This window comes from Monodelphis domestica, chromosome 4 (assembly GCF_027887165.1).
Source record: "Monodelphis domestica isolate mMonDom1 chromosome 4, mMonDom1.pri, whole genome shotgun sequence".
NCBI lineage: Eukaryota > Metazoa > Chordata > Mammalia > Didelphimorphia > Didelphidae > Monodelphis > Monodelphis domestica.
This window is the reverse complement of record NC_077230.1, coordinates 130,592,360-130,615,786: the sequence shown is the minus strand read 5'-3', so window position 1 is coordinate 130,615,786 and position 23,427 is coordinate 130,592,360. Positions and strand designations below refer to the sequence as shown.

Here is a 23,427-nt window from a genome sequence, read left to right as displayed (position 1 = left end):
CCAAATTTTATAATTAAAGTACTATAAACGCTTCATAAAAGAAAAAAAACTTCAAATTTCTTTGGTATGAAGGGAGGGCCAAAATTGTACTCAGATTTTCCAGATCATGAGGGTGATGCTCCCTAACCCCCATGATGTGGAAGGGTTACCTGTACTTGTACTTTCTGTTTCATGGGGTATATTTGATGACATTGAAGTTATTGTAAAAGCTAAAACACTACATAAATATGAGTTGTTATCATTATATCCTGGGATATTAATGAATAGTTAATGGATTCTCTATGAGGATAATACTGTAAAGCTAGAAGAATTCAGACATAGAAAGGTTAAATTCCTAACCCAAAATCTCACTGGAAATGATTAAAGTAACTGGAAATTAAACCCAGGAGTCATATTCCCTAGTACTGTTTCAAACTAGAAGCTTTCTAAAGTAGACACATTTCCAAGCACCTCTTAATAAAATGCAAATGAAATAGTATTGAGTTCATTCTAACTTTTCATGTTCATCTGGTTGAGAACAAAAGGCTTTCTCTTTTTTTTCCTTTCCTTGAGAAAATCTAAAGAGTAGCTGTATTTACAGTAACTGAGTTCCTGTGAAAAACTTTAGTTCAGAATAAATTGAAGAAAATAAACAAGATAGATTTTTATCTCTTTCTGAACATGGGGTCCAACAGAGCTTAAACTCACTTGTGGATCAGTTGGCTGCCAGTAGATTCTTACTTTTCTTGGTGTCAATAAGATACATGTATTTTCTGCACTGGAATATATTGTTTATACTACCCACCAGCTTCTAAAAGAACTCGCTTCGGTGTAGAAATCATTATAGGGTCAAATGCACAGCTACATAGCTATGAAATGTGGGGTGGGGGTTCTTCTAAATAGAGTCTTCAAAATACTCAAATAATCAGAGAGCCCTGTTTGGATATTCCCTCAGATGAAGCACATCACTACCTATCCATGACGGTCCATGCTTTGTGCGTGTGGAGTCTTGTCCATTTTGTCCTCTAAGTGCATCCCAGGTGGTCCACCCAATGTGTTAGAGGATTTCATCAATTTCTTCTGACATTTCAAAGTTACCACTGGGTCATTCTGGCTGTTCACTTGTCATTCCAAGACCAGCCCATCCTTTCTTCCTTTCATGCACTCCCTGGCTGAAATAATTTTTGGACTTCCTCCTTGATTTTATTTTGCAGCCTCCAGGTACCCACCATGTGTGTGCCTCTGTTAACAAGTAATTGTCTTGTATGTTCTAATGGAAAAACCAACAGAACAACAGCACAGATTGGGGTTAGGACGTCTGTATTCTAGTTCTAGCTCTGACACCAATCCACTGGGTGATACCTTGGACCAGGAAACTGAGGCGCATTTAAGTGATGTCCCCAAGGTCACATGGCTATTTAGCCACTAAACTTTAGGTTTCTTGACATCTAGACAAGTGCTCTTCACACCACACCCCAGTTGGCAATCAATGGCTCCTATACGTAGGTTTGATTTGCTAGTTTTATAGGCTAACAGAGTTTAGGTCTAGAACTGCCATACTCTAAACTCATCCTCAGCCCTACCCTGCTTCTCTAAACCATAGTTCCCCCTAAGGCACTCCATTTGAGTCTCCACTCCTTAGCTACTGTCTCCTTTCAGTCAGATACCCTCCTCCTCCATGCTGCCTTGCTCTCTTTTTTTCTAAGCTCCATACCCCTGCTATTGCTTTCTACATTTCCTCAGGGCTAGGCTCTACTTGTCTTTCAAGATAAGGATTAGTTCATCTGACAAACTCTATTTACAAATGGGCTAATGGGAGAAAGCTATGAGGCAATAAATAATTATTATTTTGGCTTCCTCTTCATAATACGTGTTTTTAACATACAAATAAAACCATGAGCAAATGAATAAATCAACACAAATGAGGTTTGGATAAAATATTTCCCTACCATCAAGGTTTGTCTGAGTATATATACATATAAATATATCCATATATATATATATATATATATAATGTAGATTTTGAATACATTATATACTAAGAATCACTCAAAAAAATGGCTCTCCTCCCTTAAAGGATCAGAAATAATCCCAGCCTTATTTTGGCAGTGTACTATTTCCCTCAGCTAGTTATTTCACTCCCATGCCCTGCTTTTTCCTCAGCTGAACCTATAGGGGTAAAAGGATGCTCATTCCATTCTAAAATGATGTGGAAAAATAACAAAACATTTAGAGATTCACAAATATAGATTCACATATTATTTCCCTCCCTTTACTATATTATCTTTTGTTCTTATTCCTTATAGCAATACTGGGAGATAAATTGGAGGTATTTAATCAGTGATTAAATTGAAAGTCAAAGCTTTGTATTATTATTCCAAAGGCATTAATTTTAGCATCTCTTGTGTTAAAAACACTACAGTTCCCTACAGACAGAGAGATGCATGCTAGATAAAGCCAGGTCTTGGTTCCTGACCTCCTAGAATAGAAGAGAATAGTTTTATGATACTGAAGAAAAACTGTCTTTAGAATCCCAAAGGTTTATTTTAATCCACCAGTCATTTGCATGCAAATCAAAGAAACAAAATTCACCAAAACGCTAAAAAATTTTACGGAAGATAGTTCTAAGTCATTGAAGAAGATAATCTCTTGTTATATATTAGAGCTAAGGAGGACCATGTGAATTCGTCTTGACCATATCCTAGTCTTCCTTAAGTAAAATCTCAGAGTGATAAAGGGAGTCTAGTTTGTTTAATAGAATTGCTAAAGGGCTGGGGTGTGCCAGGGGAAGAAAACAAACAACTTTGCTCCTTAGCTATCCACTTCAGTGTTTAATCACCCTTCTGTCAGAAATTTTTTTTTTGTCCAGTATCAGTTGACCATGTTGTAATTCAAATTCATTTTCTCCAGCTCTAACTGTGCTCACAATGCAGAACAGCTGGGCTTAAACTCTGTGAAAGTCCTTCCTGCCTTCATTTGCACATGGTCTCTTCTCTTCCCCCATGTTCTACTGCCCTCTCCCCCTCTCTGACTCCCTCCCATATTCTCTTCTTCAGGCAGAATAATCCAAAGGCCATATTTAGGGTTTATTCATTGATCCTGTTTTCCACACATTTCATCTATTTTGTGGCTGCTTTTAACCCTCTAGTTAGAGCCCCTGGAGGGATAATTGTACTGTCTTATAAAAAAATGCACTGGAACCTTTTAAAAAAGAGAGGTCATGGTGTGCCTGGATTTTACATCTCATACACTGCTATTAGCATATTTCCATTTTGGGCCTTTGGTTCAGAAGTCACCTGCAGCCCTTCCAATAGCTCCCAGGCTTTGACCATGGTGAGTTTACCAAATTAACATGGGAATAAAGATTGGTGTTTGATTATAGGCTGTGACATCTTTATGAGTACAGAGTTCACCTCTTGTGAAGCAAGTGCATGATGCCTGGGGTCAAGGCAATGAGGGGTTAATGGGAAATTACCATTTGTGATTCTCACAAATCATGAGATGCCAAGAGCATTGAACCTTGAAGGGTCTAGTAGTACAGAGTGGAGATCTGATTGTCATTGGCTGAAAAGTTATAGCACATGATGAAAAAACTGACAGTGAATCAACAGTAGTTCTGGGAAGGAGGGGAAGCAACAACAAAATATTTTCTTCATCGGTTCCCATGTTTGAGGCAAAAGGTGATTTCCCTGCCCTTTGCATTGCCCACGTAAAAGGGTAAGAGGATTCGAAACAAGTAAAACAAGTTTTAAACATTTTAAAGCTGAAATTGTTATCTAGAGCTTGTTTCTCTCTGAAATTCCAAATTCTGCCTTACCTTTGGACTCATAAGAATATCAATGATCAGGTTCAAGAAAGAGACTTTATAGAATTAGAAGATTCTCTCCAAGGAAACATGCTTTCCTTTAGCCTGAAAAATTGTACAGATATCTCTTCCACATTGTTGGATCTGGGGTGTGGTGCCACCACCATCTGGAAAATCCATATAAAAATTTATGGCTTTTGCTTTATTTTTGCAAACTTTGACTTTTTATTTATTTTAACTTAAAGAAATTTTGTATATTTGTGGCATTAATATATATATATATATATGATTTTGATATTAAACAATACTGCACATATATTTTATCTAATTAATTAATTAATTAAATTTCTGAGGTTCTAAACTATTTCTGCATCATCTACTGGGCCACTACATATTCTCTTTGGCTTTTGAAAATCTCTCTCAAATTTTCCATTTATTTTTTTATTCTCATCATCCATTGGTATAATCTCCATTTGAGATAACCCAGAAAAAGGCTCAGAAAAGTCCTATAGGACCAGGCCATCCATCCTCATCACTTAAGAACAACAATTCTATTTTTTTCCAGAGTGCAAAAAATGTGCTATTGAAACCAAGGAAATATTCCTCAATTAAATACCCTTTCATTAGGCTTACTGTATGAGGTGATTCCATGTCAAACATGTTCGTGACATCTGCAAGGAATTCATTGTGTGTATATCGGTTTTATAAGCTTTTCATGCTAGAACTCATCAAACTGAGCTCAGGGTTCTGTTTTTCACATTTAATGCATGAATACTTTTAAGGATTTTATCTAGGTAGATATTTTCCCCATGATTCAGGGTTTAACTGCTCCCCAAATCATAAAGTAACGCAGCATTTCATTGTTGGAAGGGACCTCAGCTGTTACCTAGTTTAATTCAAATGTGAAGGGAAATCATCCCTATTATCCTCCTCTTTGTCATTGTCACTCAAAGCACTTACTATGTGCCAGTGACAGAAATAAAGGTAAAAGGCAGAGCCGAAAAGGAACCCCTCTCTCTGTCCTCGGGGAGCTCACGTTTCAATGGTGGGAGACAAGGAGCTCTGCATCTGAAGGATGGGGACAGTAGGTGGAAGGTTATCTCAAAGGGGAGGCGCTGGCATCCAGTATGCCTGGGAGAGGTCTCTTGCAAAGCCTGAGAAGGGAGAGCATTTCAGGTATGGCCACAAAGTGCCAGAGCAAATACAGAGCAGGGAGAGAGAATGCCATGTTTAGAAATCAGTGCAGTGGGATGGTAGAATGCATGAAGGTAGACTAAAGCATAAGACTGAGGAGATAAGAAGGGTCTAGGTTGTAAAAGGTTGTTGTTTACATTTAAAGCTGGAGGTAATAGGGAATACTAAGTGAGACAGTGGAGGGCAACTAGGTGGTACAGTGGACAGAGGGCCAGGCCTGGAATCAGTACAGAAGTGAGTTCAAATCTGGCCTCTAGCTATGTGACCCTGGGCAAGTCCCTTAACCATGTTTGACTCAGTTCCTTATCTTTAAAATGAACTGGAGAAATGCTAAACCACTCTAGTATCTTTGCCAAGAAAACCCGAAATGTGGTTAAAAAAAAGTCAGACATGACTAAAATGACTGAACAACAACATACTTTGAGTAGGGAGATGATGTAGAAAAATAATTATACAACAGACCATCTACCCATTGATTAAAGACCTCCAGTAAGAGGGAACACACTAACACACTATGCCCCAAGACATTCCATTTGACTTTGGTATAGCTTTAGTTGTTAAGAAATTTTCTTACACTGAGCTGAAATCTGCTGTAACATACATACATATATTCCACTAGTGTTGTCCTCTGGGGCTAAGCAAAGCAAATCTCATTCATCTTCCATGTGAAAGTCCCACAAACACTAGAAAAAACCTAGTGAGATCTCCCCAAGTCTCCTTATTTCCATGTTAAATATCATTTGTTCCTTTAAACAATTTTCAGTACCTTCCCACGTCACCTTTCAATGTTCTGTCTCTTCACTGTGGCCAAGTCCACTACAATTAAATGACGTTTCCTCAAATTAGAGTATAAGATCCTTGAAAACAGAGGCTGACTGTCTCAATTTTCTGCTTTAGTCACAATGCTTAGCCCAGTATTTGATGCAAAGTAAATACTCAATAATTGCTTTTCCATTCATTCATTAATTCATTTTTTTCTTTTCTCTTAGCTCTTAAATATGAAATAAAATCCAAATGTGCTTATCATTTCCCTTCCCATGGAAGCAAATATAGAGATTTATACACACTCATCTAGACATGTAGGATTATTTATCTGTTATTTGTGAGACACTGAGACTACAAAGACCAAAAGTTGATTAACAAAGGGATTTTCTATTCAATTTATTCAGAAATCACCCCATTCTCTGAAAGTCTGACATATGATACATATTTTTTTCTTTTCTGGGAAGAATGGCTTACTGCTTCATTGAAGAATAGAACCAGAGCATACCTTGGAGATTGTCTTATTCCCATTATTCATTTTACAGATGAACAAATTAAGGCCTACATTTTAAAATGACTTCTACAGAATTACCAAGCTACCTGACAGATCTAGGTCTAAAACCCATCTCCTGAGGCAGTATGAACCTTTTTCAGACCAGGACATTAAGTGACCTAATAAGGGGAGCTTTCCTGGCTCTGGAGCTATCAAGTCTTTATTCAAATCCCATCTTTAACACTACTTGTGTGACCCAGGGAAATCACTTTACCTCTCTTGGCCTCATTTCCTTTATTCATAAAGTAAAGGATTTAGATTTGATGATCTCTTAATGTTCCTGATATAGATCTAATAGAAAATCTTGTGATCATAAATTCCAAAATCACCAAATGAAAATGTTCACTTTCACTAAATCTTCTTATCCTATCAGGTTTCAACTTGTATTATTAGATTTTCAAAAATACCCTAAGAACCTTTCCAACTCCCCATGCAGAACTCTTTTATCTTCAGCAAAAATGATGTTTTAGGAAAGGTTTTAGAGGTCATCAGAGAATCTAACACAGATTGCTTGTTCCCAACATACATAAAGATTGGAGTGAAGAGATAACAAAACCATTTTCTATGACTCCATAAAGGTAGAAGAGAACAGTGGCTTCCTGGGTAAATTGGACAAAGGACGTAGACAATCACTGTCATTTTGAAGTTAAAGCTTTTGTTTGAGAGCCTTAGTTTACCTTAATTAAGAAAGCAGCAAATTATTTGCATGTTTTACAAACCAGTGGTCAATGGGACCCCTGATGGCAAAATTCACTTGTTCTAAATAGGAGCCAAAGCTCTTTTGACCTTTAAATGTGTTATCAGAGGCAATGATGGTCATCTGGCTAAGTAAGCCGTGGCTGCATCTGGTCTGCCAGCTGGCTGACACACACATGCTGGGGACAACTTGGAGGCTGCTCTTAGTCTCACCAGATGCCTTGTGGAAGTGTCCAGATGATGCCCAAAGCAGTACAAATGAATTCCACATTTCAGATAAAATGGTTCTGTATGTGTGTTTGTATTTGTCTGTGTGTGTGTGTGTGTGTGTGTGTGTGTGTGTGTGTGTTATAGGTATTGCTCCTGGTCCACATGAAGCAAAAATATAGATTTCCAGACACATTTTCTAACTGAATCACATGTGAACAGTGGAGGTACCTCTTACAAGTCAAAACCCAACAGAGTCTCCACAATACATTTGTATAAAAGTCCCCAAATGCATAGTGTTTATCTGTGATCTCCTCATGAATGAGGACATTAGTAAATGCACTTCGGTGAGGAGAGAAAAGAGTAATGTCAAGATGTCACGAAAGAATAATGGATAAATCCATAGACCAATTAAGATGATCCATTTGAAAACCAACTAAGTACACAGGGTTCATATTGAGGGTTAGAGGTCAATGTCTGTAACAGAGAAGAGAAAAAAATCCTAGAAACTGATTGTTGACACTACAAGACATTTGAGGGACCATTAATAATGTAATGTATCTGCTAGCATTTAAGAAGGTACATAAAAAGATATTCTCTACTAGTATATTTAAAGGTGGGATAGGTCTATCTTTACACTAATTCCTGGACTGCTTTTCAGAGTCTGAATCATAAGAAATACAAGATCCAGGCTTGAGGAGTTTTACCAAAGAAATCAGTTTCTCTATTGTGGTCTAAACATTTGGGTCTGTCTCAGGAATCACAAAACCTAGCCAGAACTCTGTCACAAGCAAATAGACTTGTTAGCATACAAGTTTACCTAGTCATAAATAGTACAGGATATAATACCTTGTGAAAAAGAAAAAAGGAAGGGTATAATGACATTGGCAAACATAATTTCATTATTGCTGTGAGGGCAATGACCTGAATTCATCTCTTCTCTCTCTCTCTCTCTCTCTCTCTCTCTCTCTCTCTCTCTCTCTCTCTCTCTCTCTCTCTCTCTCTCTCTCTGTTTCTCTCTCTCTCTGTTTCTCTCTCTCTCTGTGTCTCTCTCTCTCTCTCTCTCTCTCTCTCTCTCTCTCTGTGTGTCTCTCTCTCTCTCTTTCTCCCTCCCTCCCTCCCTCCCTCTCTTTCTCTCTCTCTCTCTTTTTCTCTCTCTCTCACTTATTGACTTTGCCCTTTATGCCTGGTGATAATGCCAGCATTGCATTGCCTTTAGGATGAATGATTCCACTTGGATAATTCACCATGTGGAAAGTGAAGACGACAGTTTGTTATGGGAGAAATGTGTTAGCTTTAGAAAAATCAAAAGGCAGGTCCTATTGAATGACTCAACTTGTCCATAAAGTATGATGGATGCTTACTGAGAATTCCAACTCAGCAAGTGTCCAAGCATTTCTGATTCTGATGTGACATATGTAATAGCTACATGAGTCCTGATGTGACTTGTATTCTATGAATAATTTCAGAAGCTTCTTGACATCTGGATATTAATCTCTTTAACATGGTGGACTCACAGTAACACAATACTTTTTAGAGTTTTGAATTTGGAATAGCATGGATATATTTGGGGGGATGTTAGGCAGAATCCTGACTCATAACAGTACCTTTTATCTTAGGTTCAGTTATAGAATGAATGACACTTGGAGGTCATTGAACAGTTAATAAAAGAACTATATTAGTCTCCATATAGAAAGATTATTACAACAAGGATTCATAGCACTTATACTGGGTAAACAGTTTCCAACTCCTCTACACAAAAAAAAATTGTCTAGTTATCAGCATAGGGTATGATGACTCAAAAAGTCTTTGGACATCTGTTTTGTTTGAAAGGCCCTTAACTTCATGTTGATGGACCTTTTTATGCCCTTATATAACCAAGAAATCATATCAATACAGTTGGAAGCTACAAGGAAACTACATCAAGGAAGGTATAACTTGAGCCTTAACCCTCTGGGCAATATCCTCCTGGGGAAAAGTTTATTATTTTTTAGTGAGAAATTATCCTAATCCATTTGGTAGAGAAGGGAGAAAAGTTCTGGTCCCTAGTGTTCCTATTCTAGAGGGCCATTCAAAGTGGTTTAGTTAATGACTGGAAAGCCCGTGGTAACAATAGTAATAGATTCTTCCTTCCCAAACTTGAAATTTCATTGTTTTCTTATTAACTTTTTTGGTTGTTGTTGTTTAGGCATTACAGTTATGTCTAATTCTTTGTGACCCTACTTGTCATTTTCCTGGCAAAGATTCTGGAGTGGTTTTCCATTTCCTTTTTTAGCCCATTTTACAGTTGAGGAAAATGAGGCAAACAAGGTTAAGTGACTTACTTGGGTTCAGACTGCTAATGAATACTTGAGGCCAGTTTTGAACTCAGAAAGATGAATCTTTCTGATTTCAGGACTGGTACTCTATCCACTATGCCATCTAGCTGCTCCTTTCAGTAAGACAATATATACAAATGTTGAGGAATCCCAAGACCAGCATCAGCAGGCAAGTTTTATGAGGCAATATATACCTGCTGATCCTGGATATCTTACTCCTCTGCCACGACTTTCAAGGAGGACTACATATATATTTTTAAATTTTATTTAATTAGTTCATTTAGAATATTTTTCCATGGTTACAAGATTTGTTCTTTCCCTCCCCTCCCACTAATTCCCTCTCATAGCTGATGAGCAACTCCACTCGGTTTTACATGTGTCATTGATCAAGACTGATTTCCCTATTATTGATATTCGCACTAGGGTGATCTTTTAGATTCTATAGCCCGAATCATATCCCCATAGACCCATGTGATCAAGCAATTGTTTTCCTTCTGTCTTTCTACTCCCACAGTTCTTCCTCTAAATATGAATAGCATTCTTTCTTATAAGTCTGAGGAGGACTACTTAAACCAGGACAAAAGACAGTATTGGAGAGGATCAGACAGACTAACAGTAGATTGTGAATTAGGAGGAAATGCAAAGAGTAAACCACAAAGTATAAGTTGGCTAAGGGTAGTTCTTAGGAGATCATCTACTTTAGGGAATTCAGTGGAAATACTGTGGGTCAGAAAGAACTGACTGGTTGTGTTCTGCAAAATGAGATAGGTTTGACTGTCCAAAAGATGGAACATATCAGGAAGGAGAAGTCTGGAAGGGGATTCCACAAATAGATGACTACTAGTCGCTGTAAATGAGATTCATGATTTGAGTAGAAGTTTGAACTGAATGACCTCCAATTCTAACATTTTATGATTCAATAATTATCACAACACTCATAAAATCAAATACGTAGGGCCATGGCTAGCTGGATACCTTTGTACAATTCACTTATCTAAGCTTTCTAAGCTCTCCTTATTAATGTAACATTTTTAATGATAGTCCCAAGATAGTATGTGAGCTGGACCTTGAGCTGTTCCTAAGAAAACCTTGGTATGATTCGCCTAAAGCCTGTTGTCATTTACAAACTGTTCCTTTGCAAGGAAGCAATTGCCACATCAGCCCTCCCTCCAGAAGTTTACCACAGAAAATGCTACTTGATGGAATAGTACTGTAAGGACAAAGGGTAATTTTTGAAATGGCAAGAGATTGCCTTACTTATGATCGTGCTGTACCAGGCCAATTAGAAACTCCTCCAATTACCAAAAACAAGGAGCATGCAATTAAATAACATAGTATAGAGGCAACAATAGCAAAAGGAGCTCTTTCCTCAGGCAGGAGAGTAAATAGCCTTAGTTATTCCCTTCTCTTTAGTTGTATTGAGTGATTCTATAATCAAGAAAGAACTTATAAGATTAACTAGGTCACTTCTTTTACCTGGGAAATCAGTATTGATTCTTATATTTATTTCTTTGATTGAGCCTTCAAGTTCATTAGCATGATGTCCCAAGAAAGCTTGAATTTAGTTTTGGGATATAAAATTTTTTTTTATTTTATTTTATTTATTTTTTCCCTTTTTTATTGAGAATATTTTCCTATGGTTATATGACTTATGATTCCCACCCCACCCCTTGCTCTTTTCTCCCCCCTCCAGGAGCTGACCTGCAATTCCACTGGGTTATATATATGTATCATTGTTCAAAACCTATTTCCATGTTATTCATATTTGCAGCAGAGTGATCTTTTAACATCAAAACCCTAATCCTATCCATATCAAACTAAGTGATTGATCATATGCTTGTCTTCTGTGTTTCTGCTCCCACAATTCTTTCTCTGGATGTCAATAGTGTTCTTTCTCCTAAGTTCCTCTCAATTGTCCTGGATCATTGCATTGCTGATAATAGAGAAGTCCATTACATTCAATTGTGCCACAGTATATCAGTCTCTGTGTATACTGTTCACCTGGTTCTGCTCCTTTCACTCTGCATAAATTTTTGGAGGTCTTTCCAGTTCACGTGGAATTCCTCCAGTTCATTATTCCTTTCAGCACAATAATATTTCATCAATTTCATATACCACAATTTATTCAGCCATTCCCCAGTCGATGCACCCCGCCTCACTTTTCAGTTTTTTGCCACCACAGAGAGCACAACTATAAATATTTTTGTACAAGTCTTTTTCCTTATTATTTCTTTGGGTTACAAATGCAACAGTGGCATGGCTGGATCAAAAGGAAGGCATTCTTTTAAAGCCCTTTGTACATAGTTCCAAATTGCCTTCCAGAATGATTGGACCAATTCACAACTCTACCAGCAGTGTATTTGAATCCCAATTTTGCCACATTCCCTCCAACATTTATCACATTGCCTTTGCTGCCATATTGACCAGTCTGCTAGGTGTACGGATATGAAATTTTAGGTGACAAATACACACACACACACACACACAAATAAAATAATCCCTGTCCTCAATTACCTCACATTCAACACTCATTTTCCTATATTTAAATCTGTCCTTACTTCTTTTTTTTAACATTATTTTATTTGGTCATTTCCAAACATTATTCACTGGAAACAAAGATTATTTTCTTTTCCTTCCCCCCCCCACCTTTCCTTCTCCCATAGCCGACGCACGATTCCACTGGTTATCACATGTGTTCCTGTTTCTAACCCATTTCCATGTTGTTGGTATTTGCATTAGAGTGTTCATTTAGAGTCTCTCCTCAGTCCTATCACCTCCACCCCTGTAGTCAGGCAGTTGCTTTTCCTCGTTGTTTTTACTCCCACAGTTTATCATCTGCTTGTGGATAGTATTTTTTAGATCCCTGCAGATTGTTCAGGGACATTGCATTGACACTAATGGAGAGGTCCATTACCTTCGATTGTACCACAGTGTATCAGTCTCTGTGTATAATGACTTCCTAGTTCTGCTCCTTTTGCTCTGCATCACTTCTTGGAGGTTGTTCCAGTCTCCATGGAATTCCTCTACTTCATTATTACTTTTAGCACAATAGTATTCCATTACCAACATATACCACAATTTGTTCAGCCATTCCCCAATTGAAGGGCATCCCCTCATTTTCCAATTTTTGGCCACCACAAAGCATGCAGCTATGAATATTCTTGTACAAGTCTTTTTCCTTATTATCTCTTTGGGGTACAAACCCAGCAGTGCTATAGCTGGATCAAAGGGCAGACAGTCTTTTATCACCCTTTGGGCATAGCTCCAAATTGCCCTCCAGAATGGTTGGATCAATTCACAACTCCACCAGCAATGAATTAGTGTCCCTACTTTGCCACATCCCCCCAGCATTCATTACTTTCCATAGCTGTCATGTTAGCCAATCTGCTAGGTGTGAGGTGATACCTCAGAGTTGTTTTGATTTGCATCTCTCTGATTATAAGAGATGTAGAGCACTTTTTCATGTGCTTATTAATAGTTTTGATTTCTTTATCTGAAAACTGCCTATTCATGTCCCTTGCCAATTTATCAATTGGAGAATGGCTTGATTTTTTGTACAATTGATTTAGTTCTTTGTAAATTTGAGTAATTAAACCTTTGTCAGAGGTTTTTATGAAGATTGTTTCCCAATTTGTTGCTTCCTTTCTGATGTTAGTTACATTGGTTTTGTTTGTACAAAACCTTTTTAATTTGATGTATTCCAAATTATTTATTTTGTATTTTGTAACTCTTTCTAAATCTTGCTTGGTTTTAAAGTCTTTCCCTTCCCAAAGGTCTGACATGTGTACTATTCTGTGTTCGCCTAATTTTCTTATAGTTTCCTTCTTTATGTTCAAGTCATTCACCCATTTTGAATTTATCTTGGTGTAGGGTGTGAGGTGTTGATCTAAACCTAATCTTTCCCACACTGTCCTCCAATTTTCCCAGCAGTTTTTATGAAATAATGGATTTTTGTCCCAAAAGCTGGGATCTTTGGGTTTGTCATAAACTGTCTTGCTGAGGTCGCTTGCCCTCAGTCTATTCCACTGATCCTCCTTTCTGTCTCGTAGCCAGTACCAGATTGTTTTGGTGACTGCTGCTTTATAATATAGTCTGAGATCTGGGACTGCAAGGCCCCCTTCCTTTGTATTTTTTTCATTATTTCCCTGGATATCCTTGATCTTTTGTTTTTTCAAATGAACTTTGTTATGGTTTTTTCTAAATCAGTAAAAAAATTTTTTGGAAGTTCCATGGGTATGGCACTAAATAGATAGATGAGTTTGGGTAGGATGGTCATTTTTATTATATTGGCTTGTCCTACCCATGAGCCGTTAATGTTTTTCCAATTGTTCAAGTCTAGTTTTAGTTGTGTGGAAAGTGTTTTGTAGTTGTGTTCATATAGTTCCTGTGTTTGTCTCGGGAGATAGATTCCTAAGTATTTTATTTTATCTAAGGTAATTTTGAATGGGATTTCTCTTTCTAGTTCTTGCAGCTGAGCTGTGTTGGAATTATATAGAAATGCTGATGACTTATGTGGGTTTATTTTGTATCCTACAACTGTGCTAAAGTTGTTGATTATTTCGATTAGCTTTTTGGTTGAATCTCTAGGATTCTTTAAGTAGACCATCATGTCATCTGCAAAGAGCGATAATTTGGTCTCCTCCTTGCCTATTTTAATGCCTTCAATTCCTTTATCTTCTCTAATTGCTACTGCTAGTGTTTCTAGTACAATGTCAAATAATAGAGGTGATAGTGGGCATCCTTGTTTCACTCCTGATCTTAATGGGAATGGATTTAGTTTATCCCCATTGCAGATAATATTAGTTGATGGTTTTAGATATATACTGTTTATTATTTTTAGGAATGAGCCTTATATTCCTATGCTTTCCAGTGTTTTTAATAGGAATGGGTGTTGTATTTTATTAAAGGCTTTTTCTGCATCTATTGAAATAATCATGTGATTTTTGTTGGTTTGCTTGTTGATGTGGTCAATTATGTGGATGGTTTTCCTAATATTGAACCAGCCCTGCATCCCTGGTATGAATCCTACTTGATCATGGTGAATGATTCTTCCAATCACTTGCTGGAGTCTTTTTGCTAGTATCCTATTTAAGATTTTTGCATCTATATTCATTAGGGAGATTGGTCTATAATTTTCTTTCTCTGTTTTTGGCCTGACTGGCTTTGGAATTAGTACCACGTTTGTGTCATAAAAGGAATTTGGTAGATCTCCCTCTTTGCTTATTATGTCAAATAGTTTGTATAGTATTGGAGTTAGCTGTTCTTTGAATGTTTGATAGAATTCACTGGTGAATCCATCAGGCCCTGGGGATTTTTTCTTAGGAAGTTCTTTGATCGCCTGTTGGATTTCTTTTTCTGATATGGGATTATTTAAGAAATCTATTTCTTCTTCTGTTAGTCTAGGCAATTTATATTTTTGTAAATATTCATCCATATCACCTAGGTTGGCATATTTATTGGCATATAGTTGGGCAATGTAGTTTTTAATGATTGCCTTAATTTCCTCTTCATTGGAGGTGAGATTCCCCTTTTCATCCTTGATGCTGTTAATTTTCCTTTCTTCTTTCCTTTTTTTAAATTAGATTGACCAGTACTTTGTCTATTTTGTCTGTTTTTTCAAAGTACCAGCTTCTAGTCTTGTTTATTATCTCAATAGTTCTGTCACTTTCGATTTTATTAATTTCTCCCTTAATTTTTAGGATCTCTAATTTGGTTTTCTTCTGGGGGATTTTAATTTGTTCGTTCTCAAGTTTTTTGATTTGCATTTCCAATTCCTTGATCTCTGTCCTCCCTAATTTGTTAATATATGCACTCAGGGATATGAATTTTCCTCTAAATACTGCCTTGTCTGCATCCCATAAGGTTTGAAAGGATGTCTCGCGGTTGTCATTTTCCTCAACGAAATTATTAATTATTTCTATGATTTCTTCTCTAACCAATTTTAGAGTACCATATTATTTAATTTCCAATTAATTTTTGATTTGGCTGTCCATGTACCCTTACTGATCAATATTTTTATTGCCTTGTGATCTGAAAAGGCTGCATTTATTATTTCTGCTTTTCTTCATTTGAGTGCCATGTTTCTGTGACCTAGTGTATGGTCTATTTTTGTGAATGTGCCATGTGGTGCTGAAAAGAAGGTGTATTCCTTTTTGTCCCTATTTATTTTTCTCCATATGTCTATTAACTCTAATTTTTTCTAAGATTTCATTCACCTCTTTTACCTCTTTCTTGTTTATTTTTTGGTTTGATTTATCTAAATTTGATAGTGGTTGGTTCAAGTCTCCCACTAATATGGCTTTACTGTTTATTTCCTCCTTCAATTCTCCTAGTTTCTCCATTAAATATTTGGATGCTATACCATTTGGTGCATACATGTTGATTAATGATATTTCCTCATTGTCTATACACCCTTTTAAAAGAATATATTTAACTTCCATATCCCTTTTGATCAGGTCTATTTTTGCTTTGGCTTTGTCAAATATCATGATTGCAACTCCTGCCTTCTTTCTATCAGTTGAGACCCAAAAGGTCTTACTCCAACCTTTAATTCTAACCTTATGAGTATCAACCCGCCTCATATGTGTTTCTTGAAGACAACATATGGTAGGGTTTTGGGTTCTAATCCAATCTGCTATTTGCGTTTTATGGGTGAGTTCATCCCATTCATGTTCATAGTTATGATTGTCATTTGTGGATTTGCTGGCATTTTGATATCTTCCCCTAGTTCTGACCTTTCTTCTTTAGCTTTCTCCTTTTGAACCAGTGATTTACTTTAGGTCAGTCCCCCTAGTCCCCTCCCTTGAGATGCTTCCCTTTCTAGCCCCTCCCTTTTTATGCTCCCTTCCCCTCCCCCCTCTCCTTCCATCTCTTTTTATACTCCCTCCTCCTCCCCCTCCTTAATTTTCCTTTCTTTCTTGCCCTATTGGATAAGATAGAATTCAGGATCCCACTGGATCTAGATGTTCTTCCCTCTCAGATTTTATTTCACTGAGAGTAAGGTTTAAGTAATTCCACTTCATGCTTTCTTCCTCTCCTTCTCATATGAGAGTTCTTCCCTTCCCCTTCCCATGTGTATCTTTATATGGGAAAGATTATTCTATTAAGTACCCCCCTATTTCTTGAAGTAAATGTTAGTATTATCGATGGTTCCCCCCCTTCCTTTTCCTTTCTTTGCCCCCACTTTCCCCAAATCTTCTTATTGCCCCAATCTTTCCCTATGCATGTTTCTTCTAACTACTCTTATGATGCATACAATTTTTGAGAGTTACACAAAACCCTTTGCCCACATATTAATATATATAATTTGATGTAAGTGTAGTCCTTATAGAAGAGAGTTTGACTTAAAGAAAAAGATAAGATTTATCTCCTTTTTCCTTTCTTTCATATTTACCTTTTCATGTTTCTCTTGCTTTCTGTGCTTGGATATCAAATTTTCCACTAAGTTCTGGTCTTTTCGTAGCAAATGCTTGGAAATCTTCTATTTTGTTGAATGCCCATACTTTCCCTTGGAAGTAAATAGTCAGTTTTGATGGATAGCTGATTCTTGGTTGGAGACCCAGCTCTCTTGCCTTTCTAAATATCATGTTCCATGCTTTGCGGTCTCTTAGTGTGTTAGCCGCTGTCGTGTGTGATCTTTATGGGAGCCCCCCTATATCTGAAGCTCCTCTTCTTGGCTTCTTGTAGGATTTTCTCCTTTTCTTGGAAGCTCTTGAATTTGGCGATTACATTCCTGGGGGTTGTCTTTTGGGGATTTAGTATGGAGGGTGTTCTATGAACCCTTTCTATTTCTATTTTGCCCCCTTGCTCCAGAACATGTGGGCAATTTTCTTCTATAATCTCCTGTAGAATAACATTGAGGTTATTGTTTATCTCTGGTTTTTCTGGGAGACCGATAATTCGGAGGTTGTCTCTTCTTCCTCTGTTTTCCAAGTCTGTGACCTTTTCAGTGAGATATTTTATGTTTTCTTCTAATTCATTTTTTGGGTTTGCTTTATTGATTCTTGCTGTGTTATGATCGCACTTTCTTTGAGTTGCTTAATTCTGGTCGTTAAGGACTGATTTTGCTTTTCAGCTTTGTCTGCCCTTCTATTGGATGTTTCCAGCTCTTTTTCCAATTGAGCAGTCTTATCTGTCAGACTGCTGATCTCTTTCTCCCATTTTTCTTTCCGGAAGGTTTCCATCTTTTGGGTAAGCTCCAGTTTGAGATCTTCCAGAGCTTGTTGATAGTTTCCATTTTGGGAGGCATGTTCTGATTTTTTTTTTTTGGATTTCCTCCTCATTCTCTTCTTTTCCTTGGGTACTTCCACCATAAGAGTTTTCAATAGTCACCTTTTTCCTTTTCTTCCTGGAGGCTTGATTTTGGGCCATGTGAGCCATCCCTTTTGTGGTTTTATTTCCCTTTCCTTTTTGTTCTGGGGTCTGGGTGATATGGGTGGGTTTTCTGTGAATTTAGGTTGCCTCAGACTAGTTCTTCCCCACCTCCGAGGTTTCTTAGAGAGCAGGGCCCCTAATCACAGCCCAACTGCCGAGGTGTTTAGCTCTGCCCAGATGCTCAGCACAACCACCCCGAGTACAGCTCTGTGGGCCCCCTGTGGTCAGTGCAGGATTCTCCCGTGAAACTGCCCTGAGATGTTGTTTCCTGGCAGTCCCCAGATCCCAAGGACCCTGGAATGCCCCCCCCCAGACAGAGATGTTCCCCACTCACTCGCTGTCCCAGTGAGCACTCCAGCAGCTCACTCTGGTTTGGTGGGGGACGTGGGGGGGTGCCTCAGTTCACATTTATGTGTAAGCTTTTCCTCCTTATTATAGTGTGAAAATGTTCAAACTCAACGTACCTTTGCCTCTGTGGGGTACTGGGGAGTCCTTCTGTTCCTCCAAAGGTGATTTTTAGAAAATATGGAATGCTTCACGAATTTGCGTGTCATCCTTGTGCAGGGGCCATGCTAATCTTCTCTGTATCGTTCCAATTTTAGTATATGTGCTGCCAAAGTGAGCATGTGTCCTTACTTCTTTACTAGCTATTGTGGATGAAAAGGGAGGATACATTGTGGAAGTGAGAAATTGAGAATGCTTTTATAGCAGGAGTATGGAGCAGCTGAGTGATGACTTGTCAGTCAAATGAGTGTGTTCTATTTGGAATGTTACTGTGAAAGTCAATTGGAAGCCAGACCAACTTTTGGCTGGACCTTTTTGGTTTGAAAGAGGGAAGAAGGAGTTTTTCTCTCTTGGTCTTGGAGACTGAAGAAAAGGAAGGTGGTCTTTGATTTTGAAGACAGAAGAAAGGACAAAAGTCCATATATCTCTCTCTCTGACTTGCTCTGTTGTGATAGTGACTGAACTTCCAGACCTATCAGCCATTTCTCAAATTGAACTATATTCCACCATCCTCCAATCTAAGACTCATCCTAATGATAGGGAAATCCCCAAATCATCTTTCCTTCCATTTCCTTATCCTTCCCTGTTTCCCCCCTTTATTTAAGATAGAGAAGAGGAAAAATATTTCATTTGAAACATCATAAACTCATCCCCTTAGTTCATTTAGAAAAAACAGGAGAATCACCAGGAAGGGGAAAGACAAAAGGGAGGTGAAGGGAGGAAGAGGAAGGAAGAAAGAGAGAAAGGAGGAAAATAAGAAGAATGAAGATAACAGCCTGATCTTTTAGTTATCAATTACCAATCAAAATAGTCCCTTAATACACTATGTGACCCTGGACAAGTCACTTAACCCTGTTTGCCTCATTTTTCTCATCTATAAAATGAGATGGAGAAGGAATTAGCAAACCACTCTACAATCTTTGCCAAGAAAGCCTCTATTGGGGATAACAAATTTTTGTATACAAACAACTACAATAAGTACATGCAAATAAGATACCATAGGAAATATTGGCAGATAGGACATTAGCAATAGCAAAGATCAGAAAAGGTCTACTGTAAAAATGACACCTGTGCTGATTAAGTTAAGGATAGCTAAGATTTGGAGTGGAGGAAGGAAGAGATTGGTTGGATAGAGACCAAAGGCACAGCTATAGGAGAAGGTAGGTCATGTATGAGGATAAATTTGACTCTTGTGTAAAATTTCAAGTTTTAGGGGACACAAGGACTCTCAGGGCTGTCATATCTCATTAAGGAACTTTTTGTCATGACATTGTTGAAGACTGTTACCATGGAAATAGTCATTGATACTCTAAAGGTGTGTGTGTGTGTGTGTGTGTGTGTGTGTGTGTGTGTGTGTGTGTGTCCAGACACCAAAAATAAAATTATATATTTCTAGGAATTAAAAGCAAAACAAAGCAAAATGTCCTCCCCACTAGAAGTTTAAGAGCTTTTTTGAGTCTGTTTTAGTTTAGATGTTGCATTTTACTTTGATGCAGTTTGCATCTTTAGGAGACTTTTATTCAAGATAGTAATAATGTGGAACAGATTTCAATAAAATCTAGTGGGATGGAGCTCCAGGGAAGCATATTCAGAACTACAGACTCTATGAGTTCGAGTCCCATTGGGGAGAGGATTTCAGATGAGGAGACAATAAATGCTTTAGTGTTAAGTAGATTTGGAATACCTGACTGAAGTTATTTGAAAACTGGTAAAAAAAATCCAACTCCGGAACAATTTTCTTCATTTTATATCTTTAATTCTCAAATAACTCTTCTTTAAAGGACCTCAGATTCCTGACTACAAAGATTCTAGCACTTCTAACAGGCAGAAGCACCAGGGAAGAAATCTAAGAAGTCTGACAAAGGTGGAACTGACTTTAGATAGATGCTCATTATCATTCAGTCCTTTTAGTATTCCTTTTGCCTAGGACCTAAGGCAGTTTGCAGCACAGTCCAATATATAAGGCTTTCTCAGTGATATACATCCATAAGAAGTCATATGTAGAGAAAAATTACCCAGAAATAGGAGACACTTAGCTCTGCACTGCATTATAAGGAGGGCACTCGTCACCTCCTTTCTGCTGCCTCCAAAAGACTCACAGAGAGCAGTGTATTAATGCTTATTGACTCATTGGCTATTATGACTGCCATTTTAGTAATGGACCAGTTACACCAATCAGGGGAAGCAAAATGACATAGTGTATAAAGCACTGGGGCTAGAGTCAGAATGACTCATCTTCCTGAGTTCAAATCTTACTTCATACACTTATTAGTTATGTAACCCTGGGAAGTCACTAACTCTGTTTGCCTCAGTTTCCTCATCTGTAAAATGAGCTGGACAAGGAAATGTCAAACCACTCTAGAATCTTTACCGAGAAAACTTCAGATGGAGTCACAGAGTTTCATACACAACTGAACAATAACAGATTGATGAGAGTTTCTAGTTTTCTCTTCTTTTCAATAAGGGCCATGTTTTATTATTCTTCAGTGTATATCCTACAGCACCTAATGTAGTACTTTGCAGTTAGCAAAGGATTCTTAATAAGTATTTAATAAAGAAATGAAGGAAAGAGAAGAATAGACATTTTTTTAGAGGTGGTGGGCCTGGAATGAAGAAGGTCTGAGCTCAAATAAAACCTTGTTCACTTAGTAGCTGTGTGACTAGGCAAGTCCCTTAACTTTTGCTTGCTTTGGGTTCCTGAACTGTAAAATGGAGATACTAAAAGCATCTCTTTCCCAGGGTCATTGTGGGGATCAAATGAGAGAATATTTATAAAAGTAATTATACTATGTTTTGTCCATGGTAGGTGCTATATAAATGCCAGATATTATTTTTTATTATAAGATTTTCCAAAACCTTTTGAATGCTGTTGTAAACTGCTATTAACTGAACCCTAGTCAAATAGAGCTTTGTTGGAAAGGCTATAGAATTTCAGAGAAAGTCAGCTAGAGGGTTTCTGATTTTTTTTTTAGTTTTGTTTTAGTTTTAATATATTTAGACAAAAGCCAAATAAAAAAAATCAGTTACCCTGAGAATAAATGCTGTTATTAAATTTCCATGTAGCCCATGGAAACCCCAACAGACCATTATCTGAAAAATAGATTCAACTTTATTGGCAAGTTAAGTAGGAATTCTAGGAAATCTTACTTTATTTTCAGTACTCAAGTAGATAATCATGGCTTATCACAGGACAAGTGAATCAATGAGGCTCGTCTTTGATGGGATCTCTCAGGTCTAGCAGGTTCTAGGAGCTTCTGGTGGGTAGCACTAGAGGGCTAAGCTAAGGAAAAACAAATCAAACCATCCATTCCTAGCATGAATGTATTTTGAGACTTCCTCCATTTTGGGTATGAGATCATTGAAGCCAACAACACTAAGCATGAAGTGTTGCATTTAAAATAAAATGTGGCCAAAGGAAGAGACAGCTTGATGGCTCTATGGATATAGAGCCAGACCTGGAGATGAGAAGACTTAGATTCAAATCTGACCTCAGACACTTTTTAGATGTTTGACCCTTGGCAGGTCATTTATCCTGGTTTGCCTCAGTTTCCTCATCCATAAAGTGAGCTGGAGAAGGAAATGGCAAAACATTCCAATATCTTTGCAAAGAAAACACCAAAATGGGCTTAAGAATCAGACATGACTCACCAACAACAACCTTTTATCTTAACACTGGTGCTATTTCTATTATCTCATCTTCCCTTCCATAAGTTTCTAACAGTTTTAGAACAGAAATGTCAAACATGACCCCCCCAGACTTTATTGCTCTCAGTAACATTTCCAAGTGTAGCTTGAATCAACTTAAAATGTAATTGGAAAGTTTTTTTTTCCCAAAATAGAGAAAAATACAATAGGATATAGATAATGTTAATGTGTTACTAAGTCAATATGTGGCTGCACTGTTCCATGGGCATGGATTAGTGGTCTCTGTTCTATTGGAATTTATCCCCATAGACTTAGAAGTGAAGTAGAAAATGGGGTACTTACTCAACACTTCCACCCAGCAGTATAGGCAAAACTACTAGAACAAGCGATGGATTCCATCTAGGAGACAGATACTCAGAGATGAACACATTCCCTAACAAAGCTACCTGATCATTAAACAAATAGAAGATGATCTATATTTAAAAGTCAATTCATTGGACATCTATTAGGCTCTTTCTCTCTGTGGAGTAATATGCTAGCAGTTGGAGAGACTGAGTTGTAAACAAAATACTACTATGGCACAATCTTGGCTCTCAAGAGTATTATAATCAAGCTTGAGTGGAAGCGGAATAATATCCTTATCCAAATAATTGTATCAATTAATGCTTGATTAAGTGTATAGCAGGAGACAAGTGAAGTGCCATGGGGAATTCAATGAGTGAAGACTAAATGGGACATCAAAAAGGCATCATAGAGAAAGAGATGGACTTGAATTTAGGGCAAGACTAGACAGAGAAATATCAAGGGACACTCTTTAAGTCTTTTAATAATAACGTATAATTTAGTCTCATAATTATTTGTGGCAAACTATATATAGTAGAGTAATTTAGTATAATAATACTAAATGAGTTTTTCTTTGGTATGGTAGATATGGATATGTATTTTTACTAATATGGTAAATATGGATAGATATAACCAACATAAACAAAAGCACTTTGAAGTCCTAAATAATGTTTAAGAGTTTTGTGACTAAAATGTTTAAGAATTAATATGCTAGGGGCAGTTAGGTGCCTCAGTGGTTAGAAAGCCAGGCCTGGAGAAGAGGGACCCTGGGTTCAAATGTGGTCTTAGACATTTCCTAGCTATGACACCTTAGGCAAGTCACTTAACCCCAATTGTGTAGCCCTTAAGACTCTTCTGCCTTAGAATTAGTACTTAGTATCAATTCTAAGATAGAAAGTAAGAGTTAAAAAAAAAAAGAATCAATGTGCTCTATACATCATAGAGTGTGAAAGAAACAGAAATAAAGTGAAGTTCAACATGCAAAAGATCTTTTACTACTACATTCTTGTGATATTCTGGACAAAATGAATTTTAATTAAAGGCATTTC

At 37.4% G+C, this 23,427-nt stretch overlaps 1 protein-coding gene and 1 non-coding gene across 7 annotated transcripts in view; one reads left to right on the top strand and one right to left on the bottom strand.

Annotated features, from left to right (window-relative positions):
• NCKAP5 (NCK associated protein 5) overlaps window positions 1-23,427 on the top strand; it is a 1,174,517-nt gene that overhangs the window by 293,007 nt on the left and 858,083 nt on the right. The window lies entirely within an intron of this gene.
• Window positions 18,407-18,513, bottom strand: LOC130454249 (U6 spliceosomal RNA). The gene has a single exon (XR_008911912.1). It is a non-coding gene; the product is annotated as a U6 spliceosomal RNA (small nuclear RNA).